The sequence below is a fragment of the Oncorhynchus mykiss genome, chromosome 21 (assembly GCF_013265735.2).
Source record: "Oncorhynchus mykiss isolate Arlee chromosome 21, USDA_OmykA_1.1, whole genome shotgun sequence".
NCBI classification, from domain to species: domain Eukaryota; kingdom Metazoa; phylum Chordata; class Actinopteri; order Salmoniformes; family Salmonidae; genus Oncorhynchus; species Oncorhynchus mykiss.
Window position 1 is genome coordinate 25,301,108 of NC_048585.1, and position 23,089 is coordinate 25,324,196.

The following is a 23,089-nucleotide window of genomic DNA, read 5'->3' on the forward strand; positions in this document are numbered from 1 at the left end:
TACTCAGGTCTCTACACTAAACGTGGAGTTCAGCGATAACAAGCCTTTCTCTCCACATTCAGCTGTATATCAGGGGTTTATTAATGGACTTTTCTCTTCTTCTTCAAAGGCTCCACAGAGATCCGCCTTCTGCCCTGTTCACCTCAGTACCGTGACTCATTTCAGGAAACTAGGCGTATGTCACACGTCACTACTTCACAGGAGCGGCATTTGAATGTGAACATACTTTTGGGGGGCAGAAATGCCTTCTGGAACATGTGAACTTCCATGTGCCTTAATAACAAACTTGTATTACATCCATAAATTGTTACATTACGAGCCTAGTTGGTTTAGCCATGGCTGAGATAATGGATGGGCTGAACATACCAGGAGATGAGTTTGGATTGGTCTGCCATGTAGCGTGCTTCTGTCTATAACGTGAGCAGTTTGTGTTGACAGTCCTTTGCTACTGTTACATTTTTAAAAAAAAGATATAAGCCAGCTAACAATGAACCTAGTTTGTTGGCTTTAGCTACCTGCAGATTCATACTACAGCTATGACCATGTTTGTGTTGGTAGTAGTATGGGTTGGGAATATGCCGGTTCATTGTTTAGCTAGCTAGGTACTTAGCTACATGTCTAAACAAAAGACTCCACTTCGGACAGATTATTACATGACCGATCAAATTAGCCAGGTGTGTCTGAGTGGGGATTACAGCCATCTATCGTCTTTCATGAACATGTGTACATGTCTAGACAATAGTGACCCATCCACTTAGCTAGATGTGGCTGGGGGGGGGGGGTGGTTATAGCATTTTCTTCACATGACCCATCAATTTAGACAATAATGATAATATTTATAAAGTATTTTATCTGGGCACTTTCTGTTGTTGATATGCTACTATGTAAGTGACCACTTCACAGTACTGTTTATACATTCTGTATGCTGTGCATGTGATGAATAAACGTAGATTTCATTTGATATAGCGTGTGTTTACCACGTGGCCTCGCATGTGAATCCTTAAAGAGATGGGTGGGGCTAAGGCTTACGAGGGTGTGAACGATGCTGAATGGGTGTGGACAAAGAAGAGCTCTCCAGTAGGTGTAGCAAAATATTCAAAACTGGATCAACTTCCAAAGCAGAATGACTTTCCCATTGTTCCTCAACTGTAGTGTATGATATACCATTTTCTAGCTCTGAGTCTCTACTTTTATCCAGTGTAAGAAACACAATTTCAAATGTTGCTACATAGGACTGAATCAAGGAGGTCGGTCACATATTGTGTATCTGTGTGTGTGGTTGTGTGTGTGTGTGAGAGAGAGAGAGAGAGAGAGAGAGAGAGAGAGAGAGAGAGAGAGAGAGAGAACAAAAGAAGAGACAAACATCCGGAAAATGAGCACGTTAAAGTACTGTAGATCCACTTCAATATAAAACTCTACAGAATCAGCACAGTAACGAATGTATCTGTTAAATCACAAACTACATCCTGTATGACATGGAGAACATTTATCCGTTTGCATGTGTGTTCCACATTCACGTGCTCACGCTGTCAAGCATCCGTGTATGAGTGTGTGTGCATGCACTTCTCAGTGTGTGTAGGCGCTGTAGAATGGACTGGAAATAGCCATGTTAACCTAGCCCTGACACACGCCCACACTCACACTAACCAGCCTTCATTACCACACTGGCACACAGCATCGGTCAGAGAGGATGGCAGACATACTCATTAAAACACAGGAAATAGAATGCATGCCAACATAAATTCAGCATAAATTATTTTAAACTGTACACACAGAAAATTAAGACAGACACCCGTACACATACAGGAGGCACAACCACACGCGCACGCACTGCCATACACACGCACGTCCCTGCTAGCATGCTGAAGACGAGTGATCACGTTAATAAGAAGATGTGGTCAAGGGCCAGCCAATAACCTTGGTTAATCTAATCTCCCAAACTAATAAAACCATCAACACAAACACCTTACAGTATGTAACATAGACCATTATACATCACACATATCCACTGGTCTACAGCTGCTCCTACTGACCAGTCAATACACGTATTACATACACGTTACTCTATTATGCATGTAACAGGCTGAGCTGTCTCAGGACAACACCGAGCTTGTAAACAGTAGGTGAAAACAATCTCACATATGACACCATGCAGACGAGGATATTGTGTCTGTTGTACACGTGCCGTTAGTTCAGTCATTGTCCGCTGTGTTCCGCTGCGTTCCACTGTGTTCCACTGTGTTCCACTGTGTTCCCTTGTGTCTTTTTCTCTGCAGTGATTTCACCTAAATAATGGCCTAGTCGGTCTTTGTTTCCTGTGTCTACAGCCAGTAACAAGAGTCTGGGGTATCATACAGCAGATAAAAACATGCTCAGTCTGTTAGTTTGGAGCAAATGACTAATCAATATAGCCTTTAGTTATGTCTGACTTTAACATCCCTCCATTGATCTGGTTACAGAACAAGTAGTGGACAATTTCTCCCTCCCTGTACGTACAATAACACAGCTCTGCTGGTGTGTCTAGAAAATACAGGCCTGAAATCCAGTGCACAATTCATCCCACATACTGTAGACACTTTCAGTAATGCTGTTCTACTCAATCACATTGCTTACACCTAATCCTCAGATCTAAAATGACCCACAATAAGTATATATGGGTCAGTCTATAAATAACGGGGACAATGTGTGACATTGGGATAAACATAAAAAACTTTTTTGGAACATAAATACAAATGATTTTTCAACATTTCCACGTATAGGGCTACTTAGAGGAATACTGTACATGCAAAATGGTCCATAACTCCACCCTATACGACAACATAGGCTACGTACTATACATCCTTTAAGCAGGGTTCATACAGGCAGACATTGGAAAGTGAAATTCAAGGAATTTCAGGGACTTTTTCAACCACTGAATTTGAATTTTCAAGGACCTCAATGTTATACAATTGTATAATTTATATAACTGTACACATAGGGCCCAATATAGAACCTCCCCTCCCCATAAAAAGCACGCAAATAGTGTTTAAAAAAAGTAGGCCATTACCAGTAAGAGTAATATATTTTTTAGGCCTTGCCAATACATTTCTATTCAAATTATTACTACATTTGAAAATATGTGAATATAATATGGACTTGCCTGATAAAATAAATTGGATGCATGGAGATTTTTCTGAAGCCGATGTGGCCAACGCAGCCACACATAATAAAGCCATGAATAGCGATAGCATTAAGCTCACCATTTGAATCTCACCATGGCTGGTTTTTAAAAATAAAAAACAGGTTCCTTTTGTAATGGAAGGCTTTGTATAGAAAGCCAATTTGAAGCCAGCATTAGATGTTGTCGTCCTCATCATAACCCCACGTGATGTAACCGCCCCTTGTATTGTTTAACATTTTTAGGTACAACATGGAAACCCAAATATATTTGTCACTGTAACGATGTGTGCTGAGAGTCGGGAAGCAAGTTCAGGGAGTGAGTGTTTTAATAAATAAACGTTACATAATACAAAAAGAAGAAGTCACGAACAACGAACAGACATGACACAGAAGCAGAAACAATGACGCCTGGGGAACCAAAGGGAGTGACATATACAGTTGGAGTCTTTAATTAAAACTCGTTTTTCAACCACTCCACACATTTCTTGTTAACAAACTATAGTTTTGGTAAGTCGGTTAGGACATCTACTTTGTGCATGACACAAGTCATTTTTACAACATTTGTTTACAGACAGATTATTTCACTTATAATTCACTGTATCACAATTCTAGTGGGTCAGAAGTTTACATACACTAAGTTGACTGTGCCCTTAAAAAGCTTGGAAAATTCCAGAAAACGATGTCAGGGCTTTAGAAGCTTCTGATAGGCTAATTGACAACATTTGAGTCAATTGGAGGTGTACCTGTGGATGTATTTCAAGGCCTACCTTGAAAATCCAGTGCCTCTTGGCTTGACATCATGGGAAAATCAAAATAAATCAGCCAAGACAAGTCCACAAGTCTGGTTCATCCAATTTCCAAACACCTGAGGGTACCTCGTTCATCTGTACAAACAATAGTAAGCAAGTATAAACACCATGGGACCACGCAGCCATCATACCGCTCAGGAAGGAGACGAGTTCTGTCTCCTAGAGATGAACATAATTTGGTGTGAAAAGTGCACGTCAATCCCAGAACAGCAAAGGACCTTGTGAAGATGCTGGAGGAAACCGGTACAAAAGTATCTATATCCACAGTAAAACAGGTCCTATATCGACATAACCTGGGGCGGCAACGTAGCCTAGTGGCTAGAGCGTTGGACTAGTAACCGGAAGGTTGCAAGTTCAAACCCCAGAGCTGACAAGGTACAAATCTGTCGTTCTGCCCCTGAACAGGCAGTTAACCCACTGCCGTCATTGAAGAGAAGAATTTGTTCTTAACTGACTTGCCTAGTTAAATAAATATTAAAAAACCTGAAAGGCCACTCAGCAAGGAAGAAGCCACTGCTACAAAACCTCCATAAAAAAGTCAAACTACAGTTTGCAACTTCATATGGGGACAAAGATCATACTTTCTGGAGAAACGGTCTGATGAAACAAACATAGAACTGTTTGGCCATAATGACCATCGTTATGTTTGGAGGAATGCCGAAGAACACCATCCCAAGCACGGGTGTCATACAGCCTGGAGTGGTGGGTGCGGAGTCAAGTGCAGAGAGCAGAGGATAATGGGGGGAAACCAGACTTTATTGTGGCATCCAACACAAATGCCTAAAACAGGCAAATATCAAAAAAAGTGTCCAACCCAAAACAAGGCACAAACAGACATGGAACACAACACGCAACAACCTAGACTAACAGAAAACAAGCCCGCACAAAAACAGGCGGGCCTAACAGGCTTAAATGGTCCTGAATCAAAACTAAAACAAGAGACAGGTGCAACCAATAAGACATAACAAACAGAAAAGGAAAAGGGGATCGGTGGCAGCTAGTAGACCGGCGACGACGACGACAACGGGGGTGGAAGCATCGTGTTGTGGGGGTGCTTTGCTGCAGGAGGGACTGGTGCACTTCACAAAATAGATGTCATCATGAGGAAAGAAAATGATGTGGATATATCGAAGCAACGTCTCAAGACATCAGTCAGGATGTTAAAGTTTGGTCGCAAATGGGTCTTCCAAATGGACAATGACCCCAAGCATACTTCCAAAGTTGTGGCAAAATGGTTTAAAGACAACAAAGTCAAGGTATTGGAGTGGCCATCACAAAGCCCTGACCTCAGTCCTATAGAACATTTATGAGCAGAACTGAAAAAGTGTGTGCGAGCAAGGAGGCCTACAAACCTGACTAAGTTACACCAGCTCTGTCAGGAGGAATGGGCCAAAATTCACCCAACTTGTTGTGGGAAGCTTGTGGAAGGCAACCCGAAACGTTTGACCCAAGTTAAACAATTTAAAGGCAATGCTATCAAATACTAATTGAGTGTATGTAAACTTCTGGGAATGTAATGAAATAAATAAAAGCTGAAATAAATCACTCTCAACTATTATTCTGACATTTCACATTCTTAAAATAAAGTGGTGATCCTAACTGACAGGGCATTTTTGATAGAATTAAATGTCAGGAATTGTGAAAAACAGAGTTTAAATATATTTGGCTAAGGTGTATGTAAACGTCCGACTTCAACTGTAAATAGGGAAGGCAATCAGGGATGTGATGGAGTCCAGGGGAGTCTGATGACGAGCTAGTGCGCATAGCGATGGTGACAGGTGTGCGCCATAACGAGCAGCCTGGTGACCTAGAAGCCAGAGAGGGACTGTCATGATATTTCATTACCATATCATATTGTGAATAAGCCCACTAGGCTATATAATTTGATGTCATTGTATCCAGAATAATTCATAGGAATAGCATTGGGTGTTGCGCAATAGTATATCCTACACAATTGCGCACAGTAGACTCCGTGTCCAATCCGGGCCACAAAAACATGAACTCATTACCTTGATGCTTTCTGTGTTGAATCTTACAAGACCCTGCTGGAAATCAAGCAGACAACAACAAATGATCAACATCACTTTGCTCGAGATATTAGATCCAATGTGGATGCTGGCACAATGGTCTTCACCGGTGTAAGGAATGAGAATCCAAAATATCCTGGACATTTCTCACTTAACACCTTCTTTCCAGCACTTGACTTTGAAGACGTGGCGGGACACACTCAGAATACGATGTATCACACGCTTCAACGGGCCTGCTACCGTAAGAGGTACCAAACATTACTGGACATACCAGGTGAGGAAAAACACTACAGACACTACAAAAACAGGGAACGATCCAATGTGAGCCAGACAGACAGGAAAAAATGGTTGAAAAACTTAATCAAAGTTGTAAAGTAGGATTCAGATGGTAGAGCACACAGACTCAGAAAAACCACATCTGGGAAGTGGCCATTTTTAAATATTCTGGACTTTTTTTCCAGAACTTGGGCTGTTGCATGGAAAGGCTATCACAACGGAACATTCTGAAAAATCCTTCCTGGATCAGATGATAATGTCTGAAAACATCAAGGCGTAATTAAACAGCTCAACACCGAAAGGCATCCAACAAGTATTATGCTAAATCATTGAAGAGCCACGTTAATGACAGTATCGATTTAGGTTCTAAGTATCAAGGCAAGGTAACTTTAGAAGCATTTGATTTAGCAATCACATACATTTCCGGGGGATTTGTGTGCCAATGAAAACAGTTTTCAATCCGTAACATAAGAAGACACGACATGTTATGTAGTTACACTGCATTTCTGAGATCTCCACACAAAGAACTGTCAGACAGCTCGATCCAGGATAACAGTTCAATGTCTATTTCATTTGATTTAACTGTCACTTCTGCTCCTGTTCCCGCTCCCGCTCCCGCTCCCGCTCCCGCTCCCCTCTGGCAATCAACATCGCCGGTCTACTAACCACAGGTCCTGGCAACCCATCTTTATGCACACCTGGCAGCCCTCATTACACACACCTGCGTCTCATCATTAGTCCCGCCTGGACTTCATTACTCCCTTGATTACTCACCCTTTATATAGTACAGTTAGTAGTCATCAGGGAGTATTGTTTGTGGTTCCATAACAGATGCTGCTCTTGTTTTCTATCGGTCCATGTTCATTATTTTTAAACTCACAACTGCACTTGTTTCCTGCCTCCCTGCGCCTACGTGACATTAACTGATGAATGCTTAACTTACGATATAACGTCAACTGACACTGCCATAAATGCAAGGACAGAGAAGTTCTGTTTCATGTCACACAGCCAGTCAGACACAGTCTCCATCCTGATACAGGACACACATCACATCATGCCTGTCCACAGCTAAAATACTACTCTGGCTTTATCAATAAGTGGCCATCTAATCATCCCCCAGTTCAATTTGAACTGAATATAGCCCTGCCCACCCACCGCAAAAACAGCTTAGCACTGGGCAGCCAGGCGAAAAATGGCTGCCACCACACCCATCACCTAGGAATGAGATGAGCTAGCAACCAATATTTTGTCTGTTTTCAGGGATGGAGTGGGGGGTCGATGAGATTGTTGTTGAATATGACCCCCTCTATTATTGACAGGGTAGGATAGACATTGAGAGATGGAACCAACCCAAGCAATAGGAGAAATACAAATTTCTCCAAGATATTTTCAGTATCTGTGGATATGAAATCAAATCAAAATCCAATCAAATTGTATTTGTCACATGCGCCGAATACGACAGGTGCTTACTTACAAGCCCCTAACCAACAATGCAGATAAAAAAAAATATAGATAAGAAAATGTCTCCATGTGTTCCTTGAAATGTAACAAAAACATTCCCTCAAATCGATGTGCCTCTTAGAGTGGGCAAGCCATTCACTTTGGGCTACATCCCCATATTTAAACTTAAGTGTTGCAGCTGTGATATTTTTTAGGAATTAGAAAGACAATGAATGATGCAATATTTTCACGCTGGAGGGAGATTATTGCGCTTCAAATTAGACAGGTGGCAGAGAAGGGGAATGACGGAGCGGAGGAGAGAAGTAAATCCACAGGAATTTACCACTAATGAGTGGTAGAGGGAGAGGATTCTACTTCTACAGCAGAGAGTGGGAGAGAGAGAGAGAGAGAGAGAGAGAGAGAGAGAGAGAGAGAGAATGAAAGGTGGATATAGTAGAGAAGACTGAGATGAGGAAAGAGAGTGATGGATAGAGATTGGGAGGGATTAGATGAAAAGCAGGTAACAGACATAGACTGTCAGATAGAGGGAGGTAGAGAGAACAGATGCACTCACACGAAAACACACACACACACTTTCTATCGGCTGTCATGCTGGAGGTTAAAGTCCTCCTGAGATGAGCTCTGCTGTGCAATATCCATGCTTCCGGACCAGTGCTCAGCCAATCCCGCGGCCCGATCAAACTGACAGCCAGCGGCAGGTCTCTCCCTCGCTCCACCTGAGTGGCTCTCCCTGCCGGGGCCCAGCGAGGGCCCACAGACAGACAGGAAGTGTCAGAGCCTGGCCCCGTGCACCACAACCACCAATACTAATCATACACCCTATACCCAAACTAGCCTGCATACTACCGTGTACCTGTCAGACTGGGAATCAAACGACAGAGAGGAGAGAGAGCTGTGGGAGAGTTTAAACTAGGAGAGAGAGGGTGAGATGAGGGAGGGATAGAGGAAGGAAAGTAGGCAGAGATAGAGAGAGACTGTTTGGGGAGAGAGCTGGACAGGAGATGGGGAGAAAGGTGAAAGAGGTAGATAGAGCATTTGAATGAACACTTGCAAGTGGGGGAGAGTAGAAAAAACACACCAAAAAAGACAGCAAAGAGACAGGAGACATGTCTCACCCGGCTAGTTGATAGAGAGAGGGAACCATGTTCGAGATGAGAACATGTTGTTTTTTTCATGTCAGTGGTTCACCCCTTTCACCCACAAGATTGACACGGGAGCCTTAACATTACATAGTCTAGAATTGATTTCAGAGGCTGTGGAGCCAATTCATTTCCGTCTGTTTGAACCTGAGTGAGGAGTGAGGCTGATAAGCAAGCTATAGAGCCATTAACCTACGGCTATCCCAAGAGAGACCGAAGACCACATGACACCGTTGATTTACAAACTCCTTATATTATTACCATTGTGCATGTGCCCTCTACTACCATATAGGGCACATGCACATATGCAAGCACTCACACACTCACACTGGCCTACATACTGTGGCTTATCTCCCCTGTGTCCTGAGGTGTTTGTGTTTGTGTTTCCTCTCTTTAGGAGTAACAGGCGAGGTCATCACGTATTCCCTCTGGAGCGCTGAGTATTGTGCATCACAGGAGAGAGGCGTTTGATCTAGCGTTGGAAACAGGAACTAAATGTAAACATGCCAAACGCCTGCGCCCCGTGGGAAATCAGCCCTATGAGGACGTGGCGGGACACACTCAGAATACGATGTATCACACGCTTCAACGGGCCTGCTACCGTAAGAGGTACCAAACATTACTGGACAACCCAGGTGAGGAAAAACACTACAGACACTACAAAAACAGGGAACGATCCAATGTGAGCCAGACAGACAGGAAAAAGTGGGTGAAAAACTTAATCAAAATTGTAAAGTAGGATTCAGATGGTAGAGCACACAGACTCACACAGATACATCTGGGAAGTGGCCATCTCTAAGTGGGTAGTCATCAGGACCAGTGTTTGCAACCAAACATTTGACATTCTAAGTGTTCTGACAAGAGGCTTGTGCACCTGCTTTAACACACACGCACACACGCGCACACACGCACGCACACACGCACACACACACACACACACACACACACACACACACACACACACACACACACACACACACACACACACACACACACACACACACACACACACACACACACACACACACACACACACAATCTAAATCAATGGTTAAAGCCCACCGTTGAATAGCGAGGAGGAGCTGATCTAGTCTGGAGCCTGAGCTCAAACAGCAACGCCAGAAGCGAGGCTAAATTACATTGTAAACAAGCTGGCTGATGACTAATGTAACGGTTGTCCACACACAGGAAGTAGAATTAGGACTGGGGGAGTAATCCTTCACTACTTGGCTGCTGATTGGAGTAATGATTGGGGGAACAGGTACCCTGTTAGAAGTGGTAGCACTGATTTGTGCTACAAGCCCTCACAGTCTCATGTCAGAATTAGACGTTCATCCATGTTTCTGAAATGGCACATTTTGAAGTGTTTAGGGTTAAGTTTAGGCATTAACACAGAGTTTTTAAGATTAGGGTTAAGTTAAGGCATTAACTCTGAATTCTTAAGGTTAGGCATTAACTCTGAATGATTAAGGTTAGTGTTAAGGATTGGGATAAGCTTTAAAACAAAAATATCAAACACAACTTTCGATCGGATTCGAATATGTTACCTTTGGAATCAGAGGCCGATGCTTACGTACGTCCACCAGGCCACTGTACCACTACAGTTCACAAATCTCTGGCGAAACATGAGAATACTTGATGATACTTGATGGTATGTGGTCGGTTGGTTTGCTGAGCCTTCCCAAACCATAGCCCTAACGTTAACCACTCAGAATGAATGCCTACACTGTTAACCTTGGAGTTGTTTCTGTGTTAACCCTGTAACCACGCAGAATCAATATGACAAAAACAGACATTCATCCATAATACGTTGAATTTTGAAGGGAAACTAAGAGATCTTGTTGAGTCATCAGGACCAGTGGTCGCCGCCATACGTTTGACATTCTAAGTGTTCTGACAAAATGCTTGTAACACCTGCTTTAAACCCTGTTCAATCAGTGTATAAGACATAAATTAAACACCCGCACACACACAAACATGGCATTCTAAATCAATGCCCACCTCCAGAGATCTATATATACAGTAATGACGAATTGTTCATGTCCCTAACATTGGGAGTCGTTGTCCAAAAGGTGGGGAGGCAGGCAACACGCTTAGGTCCAAAATAAGCCCAAAGAAACGCATCGGGCTTATTTTGGACAGATGCCAGAGTGAAACATCTTGCTTCACATCTTCCATCGGCCACCGTTCTGGGTGTTAAGAGAGAACAGGTAGCCTGGTATAAGTGGTGTCGTCCCAGTCCTGATTTCTGTCCTGCAGGGGCAAACTCAGGGGTTAGCTTTTAGGCAGTTTGGCATGAAGTCAAATAGATTATGTTTAGTCTGGTTGTCATCATGTCAAATAGATGTTTAGTCTGGTTGTCATCATGTCAAATAGATGTTTAGTCTGGTTGTCATCATGTCAAATATATGTTGTTTAGTCTTGTTGTCATCATGTCAAATAGATGTTGTTTAGTCTTGTTGTCATCATGTCAAATAGATGTTGTTTAGTCTTGTTGTCATCATGCCAAATATATGTTGTTTAGTCTTGTTGTCATCATGTCAAATAGATGTTGTTAAGTCTTGTTGTCAGTCACGTTCTGACCATAGTTCTTTTGTGTTTTCCTTTTTTTAGTTTTGGTCAGGACGTGAGCTGGGTGGGCATTCTATGTTGTGTGTCTAGTTTGTCCATTTCTATGTATGGCCTGATATGGTTCTCAATCAGAGGCAGGTGTTAGTCATTGTCTCTGATTGGGAACCATATTTAGGTAGCTTGTTTTGTGTTGGGGATTGTGGGTGGTTGTTTCCTGTCTTTGTGTTCTCTGCACCAGATAGGACTGTTTTGGGTTTTGCCACGTTTTTGTAATGTGTTCATGTTTAGTTTCTCTTATTAAAAACCATGAACTCTAACCACGCTGCATTTTGGTCCTCCTCTCCTTTGACAGAAGAAAACCGTTGGAGTCATCAAGTCAAATAGATGTTGTTTAGTCTTGTTGTCATCAAGTCAAATAGATGTTGTTTAGTCTTGTTGTCATCATATCAAATAGATGTTTAGTCTGGTTGTCATCATGTCAAATAGATGTTGTTTAGTCTTGTTGTCATCAAGTCAAATAGATGTTGTTTAGTCTTGTTGTCATCAAGTCAAATAGATGTTATTTAGTCTTGTTGTCATCAAGTCAAATAGATGTTGTTTAGTCTTGTCATCAAGTCAAATGTATGTTTAGTCTTGTCATCAAGTCAAATAGATGTTGTTTAGTCTGGTTGTCATCAAGTCAAATAGATGTTGTTTAGTCTTGTCATCATGTCAAATAGATGTTGTCTAGTTGTTATCATGTCAAATATATGTTGTTTAGTCTAGTTGTCATGTCAAATAGATGTTTAGTCTTGTTGTCATCAAGTCAAATAGATGTTTAGTCTGGTTGTCATAATGTCAAATAGATGTTGTTTAGTCTTGTCATCATGTCAAATAGATGTTTAGTCTAGTTGTCATCAAGTCAAATAGATGTTGTTTAGTCTTGTCATCATGTCAAATAGATGTTGTTTAGTCTAGTTGTCATCAAGTCAAATAGATGTTTAGTCTGGTTGTCATCATGTCAAATAGATGTTGTTTAGTCTTGTTGTCATCATGTCAAATAGATGTTGTTTAGTCTAGTTGTCATCAAGTCAAATAGATGTTTAGTCTGGTTGTCATCAAGTCAAATAGATGTTGTTTAGTCTTGTCATCATGTCAAATAGATGTTGTTTAGTCTTGTTGTCATCATGTCAAATAGATGTTGATTAGTCTAGTTGTCATCATGTCAAATAGATGTTGTTTAGTCTAGTTGTCATCAAGTCAAATAGATGTTTAGTCTGGTTGTCATCAAGTCAAATAGATGTTTAGTCTGGTTGTCATCATGTCAAATATGTGTTTAGTCTGGTTGTCATCATGTCAAATAGATGTTTAGTCTGGTTGTCATCATGTCAAATAGATGTTTAGTCTGGTTGTCATCATGTCAAATAGATGTTTAGTCTGGTTGTCATCATGTCAAATAGATGTTTAGTCTGGTTGTCATCATGTCAAATAGATGTTGTTTAGTTGTCATCATGTCAAATAGATGTTTAGTCTAGTTGTCATCATGTCAAATAGATGTTTAGTCTGGTTGTCATCATGTCAAATAGATGTTTAGTCTAGTTGTCATCAAGTCAAATAGATGTTTAGTCTTGTTGTCATCATGTCAAATAGATGTTGTTTAGTCTAGTTGTCATCAAGTCAAATAGATGTTTAGTCTGGTTGTCATCATGTCAAATAGATGTTGTTTAGTCTTGTTGTCATCATGTCAAATAGATGTTGTTTAGTCTAGTTGTCATCAAGTCAAATAGATGTTTAGTCTGGTTGTCATCAAGTCAAATAGATGTTGTTTAGTCTTGTCATCATGTCAAATAGATGTTGTTTAGTCTTGTTGTCATCATGTCAAATAGATGTTGATTAGTCTAGTTGTCATCATGTCAAATAGATGTTGTTTAGTCTAGTTGTCATCAAGTCAAATAGATGTTTAGTCTGGTTGTCATCAAGTCAAATAGATGTTTAGTCTGGTTGTCATCATGTCAAATATGTGTTTAGTCTGGTTGTCATCATGTCAAATAGATGTTTAGTCTGGTTGTCATCATGTCAAATAGATGTTTAGTCTGGTTGTCATCATGTCAAATAGATGTTTAGTCTGGTTGTCATCATGTCAAATAGATGTTTAGTCTGGTTGTCATCATGTCAAATAGATGTTGTTTAGTTGTCATCATGTCAAATAGATGTTTAGTCTAGTTGTCATCATGTCAAATAGATGTTTAGTCTGGTTGTCATCATGTCAAATAGATGTTTAGTCTGGTTGTCATCATGTCAAATAGATGTTGTTTAGTCTTGTCATCATGTCAAATAGATGTTTAGTCTGGTTGTTATCAAGTCAAATAGATGTTTAGTCGGGTTGTCATCAAGTCGAATAGATGTTGTTTAGTTGTCATCATGTCAAATAGATGTTTAGTCTAGTTGTCATCATGTCAAATAGATGTTTAGTCTAGTTGTTATCAAGTCAAATAGATGTTTAGTCGGGTTGTCATCAAGTCAAATAGATGTTTAGTCTGGTTGTCATCATGTCAAATAGATGTCGTTTAGTCTTGTTGTCATCATGTCAAATAGATGTTTAGTCTGGTTGTCATCATGTCAAATAGATGTTGTTTAGTTGTCATCATGTCAAATAGATGTTTAGTCTAGTTGTCATCATGTCAAATAGATGTTTAGTCTGGTTGTCATCATGTCAAATAGATTTTTAATCTGGTTATCATCAAGTCAAATAGATGTTGTTTAGTCTAGTTGTCATCATGTCAAATAGATGTTTAGTCTTGCTGTCATCATGTCAAATAGATGTTTAGTCTGGTTGTCATCATGTCAAATAGATGTTGTTTAGTCTTGTCATCATGTCAAATAGATGTTTAGTCTGGTTGTCATCATGTCAAATAGATGTTTAGTCTTGTTGTCATCATGTCAAATAGATGTTTAGTCTGGTTGTCATCATGTCAAATAGATGTTGTTTAGTCTTGTCATCATGTCAAATAGATGTTTAGTCTGGTTGTCATCATGTCAAATAGATGTTTAGTCTGGTTGTCATCATGTCAAATAGATGTTTAGTCTGGTTGTCATCATGTCAAATAGATGTTTAGTCTTGTTGTCATCATGTCAAATAGATGTTTAGTCTGGTTGTCATCATGTCAAATAGATGTTGTTTAGTCTTGTCATCATGTCAAATAGATGTTGTTTAGTCTTGTTGTCATCATGTCAAATAGATGTTGTTTAGTTGGAAAGATAAATTGTGACCCAGTAGGTTGGACGCTGGAGAAATGGATAAGCTTATAAATATTGTGTGATACTACTGTTAACTGTTTGAAAGGAATTCTTTAGCAGGGAAAAACAAATGTACTGAACAAAAATATAAACGCAACATGTAGCGTGTCGGTCCCCTCATTTCATGAGCTGATTTAAAAGATCTCAGAAATGCTCCATACACACAAAAAGCTTATTTCTCCAATTGCTTTTGCAAAAATGTGTTTACATCCCTGTTAGTGATCTGAGGACTATTTCTGTCTTTAATAAAGCCCCTTTGTGAGGAAAAACTCATTCTGAATGGGTGGGCCTGGCTCCCATGGTTGTGTCCCTGCTCATTCATGAGATATCCATAGATTAGAGCCTAATAAAATCATTTCAATTGACTGATTTCCTTATATGAAATTGTTGCATTTATATTTTTGTTCAGTATAAATATGAACTTTGTCTGAACAACATTCTTACGCTCTGTCTCTGCTCACACAGGGACACACACAAATGTGCACATACACGCACAATGACAGGACTGTCTTGGGACTGTGTGTCACTTGCTGGACATTTCGTCACATATGTACTTCTAACCAGAGACGATGTGTCAGAGCTCGAGGATACATGAAACTCTCTCTGTCTGTCTCTCTCTCTCTCTCTCTCACACACACACACACACACACACACACACACACACACACACACACACACACACACACACACACACACACACACACACACACACACACACACACACAGAGCAGTAACTTAGTAACAGTGTTGCTGTAAGCAGGGTTGAGCCAATTAGGCCTTGGGGGAACAGGCTGTGCTGTGTGACAGTAGGGACCCTCTATCCCCAATCAGTACCTGGACTGACTCGGAACCAGATAGGAGACACACCTCAGAAGAGTGTCAAACTACTGTGTTGTACCTCTGCACAGGCAACAGGTGAGACAGCACTGACAGAGAGATAATACGTTGGAGGAATAGAGATAGGGAGTAATGTATGGATGGTATAAAATGCCTGCAGGTGTGAGGTGGCCACTGGGTATGTCAGCTGTGGTATGTAAGGACTCTGAACAACCAACACCTGTAAGCTACAAAGAGATCAGTAAAATACAGAGGAGGCTGGTGGGAGGAACTATAAGAGGATTTTTGATACCTATCCATTACTTCCATTCCAGCCATTACAATGAGCCCATCCTTCTATAGCTCCTCCCACCAGCCACCTCTGGAAAAATACCTGTAGAATCCACAATATAGCTGATCAACTGACTCCACAGACTCACCTAACATTTTCACACTGTTTCTCTACCAGCTTTCTCTCATGTACATAGCCAGTCAGGACAGTGGCTCTCTGCTCCTCAGCAGAGATTTTTGATAGTGAACAGCTGCCATCAATTAGATCAAGTGAACAGCTGCCACAGCCTGTAGGGAGTCAGTAAAGTGTATTACCGTATGGTCAGATCTTCCCATAGTAGTCTGTCTGTCTGTCTGTCTGTCTGTCTGTCTGTCTGTCTGTCTGTTTGTCTGTCTGTCTGTCTGTCTGTCTGTCTGTCTGTCTGTCTGTCTGTCTGTCTGTCTGTCTGTCTGTCTGTGACTCTATGTCTCTCTGTCTTTGTCTTTCTGTCTGTCTCTGTCTCTCTCTGTCTCTGTCTCTGTCTCACTGTCTCTCTCTGTCTTTGTCTTTCTGTCTGTCTCTGTCTCTCTCTGTCTCTGTCTCTGTCTCACTGTCTCTCTCTGTCTTTGTCTTTCTGTCTGTCTCTGTCTCTCTCTGTCTCTCTCTGTCTCTCTCTGTCTCTGTCCCTGTCTCTGTCTCTGTCTCTGTCTCTCTCTGTCTCTCTGTCTCTGTCTCTCTGTCTCTGTCTCTGTCTCTCTGTCTCTGTCTCTCCCTGTCTCTGTCTCTGTCTCTTCCTGTCTCTGTCTCTCCCTGTCTCTGTCTCTCTGTCTCTCTGTCTCTCTCTGTCTCTCTCTGTCTCTCTCTGTCTCTCTCTGTCTGTCTCTCTGTCTCTGTCTCTGTCTCTGTCTCTCTGTCTCTGTCTCTGTCACTGTCTCTCTGTCTCTCTCTGTCTCTGCCTTTCCCTGTCTCTGTCTCTGTCTCTCTCTGTCTCTGTCTCTCAGAAAACACACACTTGCTTCCCATGGCCACCCTTCTCCAGACCCCAGAGAGTGACAATCCACTCTCCCCTTCCTTGAAGTGCTTAGAGTACTCCTCAGAGAGACAGCCAGACTCTGCTGTGCGTTACACGCTCCACCAGTGATGATATTAGCACGTTAATCTAGGTGGGGCAACAAAAAAAGTAAAGTATGCATGCCAGCAAAGCCACTACACAATACATTAGTTGCACTATAACAGTGATAAACAGTGCCCACGAACTGTTAGGGCCTACATGAAGGTGTCCCAACATCAGCTTTCCTTTCAGCACCATGGAGTGAATCCTTGTCTGGCAGCGAAACAGTTCATTCAGCCTCATTTACTTCCTTAGGGGGCATTAGGGGGCATATAAGCAGACAATGAAAGCTCTTACAAGATATGATGATGACATTTCTCTAAAACAGGCTATAGGCTACATGTGCACCACCAAGTCAGAACAGTAGGCTAAGTTATGAGGAGGAAATGGACCAAATTATTAGGGTGAGGCACATGGGCTGCTAACAGATTACTACACAACATACACTTAGTATTACTTTCTTATCCACAGTATACATATCTTCCTGGCATGTTGCATAATTTATGCAGCAGCATAAGATAAATATTTGGACCTTGTTGTGTTGTGCTCACTGGTGTGTGTTGTTCCTTCTTGTACTTTGTCATCAAAGTCTGGTATTCTCTGGATTTATGGTGCTTTCAAGAGAACTGGGAACTCTTAAAAAATCAAGGTTGAATCATGACGTCTGTGAACTTCAGGTCGGAGCTCTTCCTTGGCCCATTGTGTTGCATGTGAACGTTTATTATTTTAAGCTTGGAAAAGAGACCCTTAAACCTAGACTTGGACCACACACCCTCTCCACTGAATAGCAGGCTAGTGATTGCTTTGCAACGGTTACAGTGAGCCACTGATTCCTTCCAAACAACTCATTGTTGAATTTGCGATTTCCAACTTGTTGTGTAATGTTTATGTCCAATGGCCGAGGAGCACCGACACATTTTATCCAGAATTTAACTTCATATGACAACGATTGAAAAGGATTTGCCAGTAGATTGTCGACTTGATTCATCATAATGACTGCTTGTCTAGCTTACTAGCTAAGATTCTGAAAGTCTGATGTTGACTTGATCAGTCCAATCAAAGATACGGTAGATATAACGTCATTTTATCTGAGGCCAATGACCGTGATCCTTCTTGGATGGGCAATTCTAATGTAAATCTATGGCAGCACCCAAGTGGCTTGAACTTTATAGCTCTCCCTGTAAAGTTTGCGATGATGTAGTGTCCCCATGTGTGATAGAACACTGAGCCAATCACGGTTGAACTAGAGAACATTACCAACTCCTACACTCTATTTTCCGCTGGCTGCCCCTCCGCCACAGAAAGCACTGAGCTGGGCTGAAACAGCTGCATTTTGGAGCTGCCTTACTCAAGAAAGCAAAAAAGAGACCATGTTTGTATGCAGCTTTGTTAACTCAATTATTTTTGTTGTTGTTATTGTTTGCAAACTGATATGTGACGCGTATTAATGCCAAAATGAACGACAGGTCCCCACTGTGCTCCACAATATCGACTCTGTGTCCTCTTTCTGATGGAAGATGAATATCAATTGCATCTATCTATCTATCTAGCTGTTTTTACAATCAAGCAGACTCCTGCACACCTGCGCACATTTTCTACTCACACTGAATAATTTACACAACAAACAGCCTGGTGACTTTATGCTATTGAAGACTTTCTACTGTAAGGCTGTGATCGTCTTCCCTGGGACCTAAACCATCACAAAACAAGCGTTTGACTACAGCACAGAAACACACACACACGCATACTCCTCTAAAATCATAAAGCTACATTGTGTGTGAGTGAGGGAGGATTAGTCACAATGTGAGATTGCGTTTGTGTGCAAGTGTGTGCACTCGTGTATGTACGTGTGTTTGTGTGTGTGCCTTCATGCGCTCTTGTTTGTACTCCTGTGAGTGTGTGTCGGCAGTTGCACTGGTGTGTTTGTTAAACAAATATAGAAAGGCTGGGAGAAATGGTAATTACAGAGCCTCAGGTACGTCTGGGATCAAGATGGTAGAAACAGCTAGGTTAAAATAGCAAAATGAGACTCTCCACTACTCTGAATGACAATGACAATATCAAATTACCAGTCATGCAGAGCACAATCAAGTAGCAGGAAGCTACAAACTGATCATTAACCCCCCTCCCCTAATCACTCACACCCAGCTAAACTCACCCACACACTCAGAAATGAAGGCTTCGTTAGATAGGCAGCATGTTTTTGTTGTTTTGAAATTGCCAGAATCTGTGTTTTTGTCGGCAGTCGAATGCTGCCTGTCGTCATCATGTGGGGCAATTAAAATCATTTGAATAAAGAGCTGGACAAATTGCTACACACACGCACACGCACGCACGCACGCACGCACGCACGCACGCACACACACACACACACACACACACACACACACACACACACACACACACACACACACACACACACACACACACCATAGTAATGCTGATATAGACTGACTAGTCTTTGATGAGCTGCTCACAGGGACTTTCCTAATGATGGACCCATGCTAAAATCACACATAATGAAATGACTACAACTCCCAGAAACCCCATCCCCCCATGAGTTTATCACTTTAATGAGGTCATAGGTCATTTCAGGAAAACACATTTTCAACACACTTTGTATAACATTTTCCGACTGAAAAAGTGACGTAGAACTGCTCTGAGGGGAATCAGCCTCTATCTTGCATGGTTCGTTTTCTTTGTAGTGATAAAATCTGAGTGTGTGCTCATTTTAGTCCTGATGCGTACCTAATGTGCTAGATGCTATGCACTCTGCTGTATGTATGTAGCGCTTCGCTAGTCTGCTCCAATTCCCTCACAGGGGGCTGATCGTGATACGGGCTACGGATTGTAACACAGAACATCAACATAACTCTCAAGTCACATTACTTTAAAGCCACAATCAGGGTGAAACACTCACGCTGTCACACAGACCTGGGAGGGAGAGACTCTTCATGTTTATCCATCCTGAAAAGAACTCTCTCTCTCTCTTTGTACCACCCTTTCTCATTCTCTCTCTCTCTCTCTCTCTCTCTCTCTCTCTCTCTCTCTCTCTCACGTCATTCCTTCATTCCTCTCTTTCCCCTTCTTGGTCTCTCTCCCTTTCTCTCAGTTTATTTCTGTAGGAGCACTTTGTAACATCTGCTGATGTAAAACGGGCTTTATAAATACATTTGATTTGACTTCATTTATTTGGTTTCCAGAGTGATTGAGCGTGGCGTGCAGAGCAGTCAGTCAGTCAGTCATTTGGCGCTTCGCTCAGCTTCGTCCTCTCTGCTCTGTGCTCGCCTTATCTCCCCTGACAGAGGCGTCTCTGTGCCACTCTTCAAACAGCAGATCAGGAGAGGACTCCTCTCTCAGCTCCCTCTGACATTAAGAGACTATTGACTCCCTCTAAGTGCTTAAATGAACACATATCTACATCCCCTGCCAGTCAACTGGCCTCGGTCGGGACAGACACTGTTCGCCAATGTCTCTGTGTGCACGGCCTGAGGGAGAGCTGTGTGTGGTTATGAGCGGGGACCTGTGTGTGTGTGTGTGTGTGATCTTGCATGTGGTTGGTTATAAGTGTTTGTGTGTGAGTATGTGTGTGTGTATATGTATATGTGTGTATAACTGCTCCCCAGACAGACAGTAAATTACCAAAGGGACACAGTCATTATTACCATTAATATGTAGCAACATCTGTTGATTATCTTAATACAGAACCATAAATTGTTTTGCTGACGGTTGATATGGTAAAGGTAGCAACCGCTTTCATGGGGGATTTTTAAAATTCAATTTCTAATTTGGAGATTCTCATAAGAGCTACAGCTGTGGACTATGGATAGGGCTTGGAAAACACACACACACACACACACACACACACACACACACACACACGCGCAATCACATCGCTACTTTTAAAAGCCCTGTGATCCCAGAGCATAGATCATTAGTGTAGATCAAAGTAGGCCACGGCTGTTGGTTAATTACCAGGCTTGTAAAGGATTTCACTCTTTAAATGGGCTGTTTAAGTTCACACTGATACACACCGCATCACCATCAGCAGTAGCAACACTCTGGGATAACAGTACAGGAGTGCTGCTCTGAATGAAGATAAGACCAGTGATTATAAACACCACTAGCTAACTACTTTACCATATGGCCTCAGCCGTGCCTTAGTACTATCAGACATCCTAGATGTCCTGCTGGGTAGAGGTCTGTTGTAATATCATGGAGGTTAGCACCTATTACTGAAGTTTCTCACTTCAATCATTGTTTTTGGAATCATCGTCAGGAGAATCCTTATTCTCATCATCATCATCATCATCACCATCATTGTCAGCATCATCATCATGTTCAACCTCAGCAGAAACTGCATGACATATCTTACTCTCCTTCAGTTAAATGTTCTATCACTATAAAAGGCAGTGTTTCTTTGTGTTCCCTTGATAACGAGGATATACCAGTCATATGGTCAGTCATGTACATACATGTATATCTCTGTATGTGGACAGTAGAAGTCTATTCCGGTCTCCTCTTGTTCCAAAGGCTTCATAGAGAGAGGGAAACACCCTGCCTGCCATACAGAGGATAGGGCAAGCCTTTACCAGCCCAGACACATCAGGCAGGATAAAACAAAAACAGAGAAAAGACCCTCTCAGCAAAACAGCCTGTCACACATAAACACCTTGTCAGCTGTCAATCCTACTCTCACTCTGAAACAACCAAAGCAGGGGCCTCTCTCTCTCTCACACACACACACACACACACACACACACACACACACACACACACACACTCACACACTCACACACTCACACACTCACACACTCACACACTCACACACTCACACACACACACACACACACACACAGACCACTCTCTCCCCCACAGTGTTGGGATGTTGATGGACACAGTGGCTGATGTTAGAGCGCTCTACCATTTCAATTACCTTTACTTACCTCTCGCTCTCTTTCTCTGACTCTCTCTCGCTCTCTCTCCCTCCCTCTCCCCCTCTCCATCCCTCTTCCCCTCTCTGTGCATTTCTCCATCTCAAGGAACAAATGTGCACCTCGCTTCCAGGGGGTTTATTTTCAACTTACAGAAATCCCTTTTTTCTCTGTTCCAGTCAAAGTGCTTTTCCTTTTTCATCTGTAAAGACTGTTTTAGGAGTGATGGACAGAGGTAATAAAATGGAACAAAACACTTTCCTCTCCTGAACACAAAGAACACAGCGGCATAGTCGGAGTGACTGATATCCACTCAGCCGTATAATCGTACTTCACTAGGATAATACCAGCCACTATCAGATGTCATTTGTTTCATCAAAGGATAAACTGCTCATTAACAACACACAGAAATACCTGGATACTTAGTCATTATGCTTGAAACATGATATACCGAAGGATGGACGAAAGATAGATAAGATGCTACACCTTACAGCAGGGGTGTCAATCTCAGTCAGCGCACCGGCCATATTGAAAAGGTACAATCATTTTGCGGGCCAGACATAGACTACTATTTTTGTATAGGCCTACAACTGCCAACCAAACTGGCCATTGTTTAATTAAACAAATATAATGTCCACTTGTATTTACATAGGATTCTGTTGTCGTGGAAATTCTACACAGGGACACTCAAAGTCAATCTTAAAAAGATAGGGCTGACTACTGCCCCCTTTGGAGGAATTGCGTGCCCATAGTAAACTGAAAAAAAATCTGTCAAAAATTGCTAATATATGCATATAATAATTATTATTGGATAGAAAACACTCTAAAGCTTCTAAAACCGTTGGAATTATGTCTGTAAGTATAGCAGAACTCACAGGGCAGGCATTCTTCCAAACTAGTTTTGTGGTCATGAAAGTTGGGGCAACTTTGACGTCATCGCCCCCACCCTTCCCAACCAGCTATGGATCTGGGGACACTTTCTATGTCTTCCACTAGATGTCCTCATTCAGTAGAGCGTTTAATCGTTCAAATCCCGCAAGAATTGGCCCTATGGGAGTGAATTGAGTGAGTGCCGCGAGAAAATACCTGTGCGTTAGGGCGCGAATTGGTCCCAGCCATTCCTTTGTTCCAGCACTCCGGAGGAAGACAAACAATGACCGGTTGAATAGAAAATTGTGCATTTCAGCTGATGTTGTTAGCAGTAGCTAATACAAAGACACAAGACTTGAAACCAAACGA